We start from the raw sequence: 3,809 nt of genomic DNA, 5'->3' as shown, positions 1-3,809 counted from the left end.
AGCAAAAACCTCTTAAAAAAAAAAAAAAGAAAGAAGAAGCAAACATACAAATTACTTTAATTCTAGACTCCATAACAGAACTTTGTTGCACTCTTCTTTTGTGGGTTTATATGACTTTTGTGGATGGCTCACTGCCTTTTAAAGTCAACCTTAAATAGAAAAGCACTTGAAGTGTATCACTCAAAATCTAGTTATACTTGTTATAACGTTAAAACCCAGATTTTTAGTAAAACTGACTTTAAAAAAGATTGTATTGTTGGCATAAAATAATTTAAAAAATTGTTGCTCTTAAAAATGTACTCTCATGTTGCAATATTTTGATTCAAAATGCCAAATTTTGTGAATCTGTTAATTTATATATATTTCAAACTTTCAGCAAAATAACCTTTTAAAATGGTTTTCAAACCTAATGTGCCAAGAAGCTTTTAGGACATTACTTTTTCTAACTGAAGATTGTTTTAATATAATATTTAGCAAGTATAAAGCATTAAAATTAGTGCTTGAAACTGTGACACTCTTTGTCATATATATAGTCACATAAAACAGAAAACTGAATCCAATAAGGAAATGAAGAGAGAAATACTATACCCCATTCTCGGCTGCTGGGAATCTTGTCCTAGCAAAATAAAAAACTAAAGTCATGCTGTATGAATTCCCTTTAGCATACTCAAAGGACTACAATAACAATAAAAATATGTTTGTTGGTAATACAACTTAGGGCAGAGCTAGTAAACTGTTAATAAACAGAACCGTTAGAATAAAGCATGAGATATCAAGCACAATTACACAATATCATAAAATACTAGTGAGATCTTGTGATGACTAGTTCTTGAGAAACAAAGATTTAAAACATAGAAAGAACTTCAATGAGAAAGGTGACCTTACATTTCATTATTCAATAAAGCAGATAACACTGAATAGGTGTTTTTTTGAGCCATGTCTCTCCTCCCTAGTGAATACTCAGTCCAGAGTTCAGTAAGACAAACATAAAAATCTAGCAAGAGTCATTTTACAGGTAAATGGCTATTTTTCACCCACCATTTTTTCCCTCAACACCCAGCACCGTTGAGGTCTTATCACTGACTTGTTTGTGAGATATTTGCTTCACAATACCTGCTTTGAGCATAAAGTCCTTTCATAGGAAGGGAATAACTAATCCTTCTCCTCTTAAAGTAGAAACTATCTAAGATAATTCTTAGATTTTTTAGTTACTACTCTAAAACACTGAATAGGTTACCTCCCAAAAATGTATTTCATAGAAGATACTATATTAACATTATAAGAGTCAGACTTATGTTCTCCAATAAATAACTACTATCTTAGAAAGAAAAGCAAATCTACAAACTACCATTTTCATTTAATCTAAAATAACATCAATTGTTAAGATACACCATATGTATTAAGAAAAAAAAAAACCTGCCTCCATTAAACTACAACACAATGCTTGCATGTCACAGAAGATGTTTAGTTTACGTGTATTAAAGCAACACTTTTAAATAGTTTTTTATCACATCAATCTTGTGCATGTGTAAAGAAGCTATATAAAACAAAGTGATAACTAAGTGGTAATAAGTATAACTTTGTATTCTGAGTCTAACTACTCTGAATCACTTTCCAAAGCACAGTCATGGATGTCTGCACTTTTCTACACAGTATTGCCATTGGTGTGGTCAAGAGTGTTGGTGATGTAGCATTTCATGAAATCGTGCTCCATTCTTTCTTCTGTTTAATATCAAGAGGGAAGCTTTGGACAAAATGTTTGATGACTTAACAATATTCCTGCTTGACACACGAATTAGTCACACCAGCTTTTCATTACTTTAAATTTTGTTTCATCAACTCCAAAGGTTTTGGCAATTTCTCCTGCCTTCAACTGCATCACCAGGCATGTGATGGGCAATCCTTTTGCACATGTCTCACTGAAAAAATGTAATATAGCTTCATCTACTTTGGGATATCTTTCTTTCTTGGCTTTAGGAAAGCATTTTGTTATTGCTTTGCAAGAAAATATGGAATTACAGTCATTCCTCTAATAATGAATATTTGCTTCACTAATATCAAATGTACACCTGCTGCATGCTTTTCTGCAAGCAAAGATTTATGTTTTAATGCTGAATCACAGTGTAATATTTTCGAAGACATTTTTACATCTGACACATTTGATACCAATAATATACACAACCGTTAAAATGATGAAGCTCTGAAAAGCTGTAAATTCACACATGCACAAGCTGGGATAATTACATGACTATCACCTGGTTGAAAATAATGATATGCATCTCATTTTCACACAAGCTAAAATGTGAAGAAAAGTGTACATTTTAGGCTTAATAAAATATAGTTTTGCAAGCTGGTAATGTTTACCAGATTTGTACCAGTGCAAACCAAAACCAAAACCAAAACAAAGCCCAAGAGCCAAGAAGTGTCTAAGTAGAAAGCTAGTAAAGCAGAAGACTATCTTAATGATAAAATTTGCAGTGGACCAGTTTGGTTTTAATTTCCTTTACTTTTATATGGCTTATATGTATTAAGAAAAAAAACAAAACTGGACTTAAAATCCAAGTACAAATGCTCTTTAGTCACCTACTGAATTTTAAAGCCCAGTCATTAAAGACAATGTCTTGCAATGGCTTTCCTCATTCACTAACAGAGCGCTATGTCTGCAGTCCATGGCCCCCTTCAGCAGGTGCCTACCATTGACCAGCAGATCTGATCCTGTGTGGAGATGAAGAAATGTCTTCCTCAGTTTCAGACCCTGATGGATCATGGTCTCTTTCCTGGGATCCTTTATGTCCCAAAAGTTCCTGCAGAAACTTGAATTTAGATAAAAAAAAAAAAAGCCATACAGAATACTACAAAATACCAACTACACACAATCAGCAGCAGCACCATCAGCAGTGTGGCCACAAACACAAGCAGGGTCAGTCCAAAGTTGTGTCACATCTTTTCTTTGCTTATGACAAAAATTGCACAGTTTACTAGAGATAATTGTTACAGACATAAATATTATTTTTGAGACAACTGTTGCAGACATGAATATTTTAAATTTTCCAACCACAGTGCCCCGTCTTAAGGGGAGAAGGGTGGTGGGCTGGGCATCTGGGAGCTGACTGGTGACGGCGGGCAGACTTCGACTTCAGCGAGCAGGGCGTGGCACGGCTACTGCCACGGTGACTTTTTTGCAATATGTGATCTTTTATGATTCTAGACAAATTCTATGATTGTCTTTTCTAGATATGTGAAAAGTGTCTCTTGTAATTTTATAGGTATTGGACTGAATATGTAGGTTAATTTGGGTAGGATTGCCATTTTGATTATATTAATTCTCCCAATCCAGGAACATGGGATGCCGTTCTACTTTTTTTGTGTCTTTTTTGAGTTCTTTTTTAATATTTCCATAGTTTTTTGTATAGAGGTCTTTGACTTCCTTGGTTAGTTTTATTCCTAGGTATCTTATGCTTTTTGTGGCTGTGGTAAATGGCATTACTTTCTTCAGTTCTGTCTCTGCTTGTTTGTAAATAGAAATACTATAGGTTTTTGTAAGTTAATTTTGTGTCCTGCCTCTTTACTATATGCATTTATTACTTCCAGAAGTTTCTTCATGGATACTATTGGGTCTTCTACGTATACAATCATGTCATCTGCAAACAGATAATTTTAGCTCTTCTTTCACTATTAGAATGCCTTTTATTTCCTTCTTTGTCTGATCACATTGGCTAGGACTTCCAGTACTGTATTGAATAGGAGCAGAGAAAGTGGGCAGCCTTGTCTTGTACCAGTTTTATGTAAGCTATAGGGTTTCTTTTTTG

At 34.0% G+C, this 3,809-nt stretch overlaps 1 pseudogene; it reads right to left on the bottom strand.

Annotated features, from left to right (window-relative positions):
* Positions 1-2,654: 2,654 nt before the first annotated feature.
* Positions 2,655-2,943, bottom strand: LOC102471158 (small integral membrane protein 13 pseudogene; annotated as a pseudogene).
* Positions 2,944-3,809: the final 866 nt, after the last annotated feature.

The sequence above is a fragment of the Tupaia chinensis genome, unplaced genomic scaffold (genome assembly GCF_000334495.1).
Source record: "Tupaia chinensis unplaced genomic scaffold, TupChi_1.0 Scaffold148557_1, whole genome shotgun sequence".
NCBI classification, from domain to species: Eukaryota; Metazoa; Chordata; class Mammalia; order Scandentia; family Tupaiidae; genus Tupaia; species Tupaia belangeri.
The sequence above is the reverse complement of the archived record's forward strand: the minus strand, read 5'-3'. Positions and strand labels throughout refer to the sequence as shown.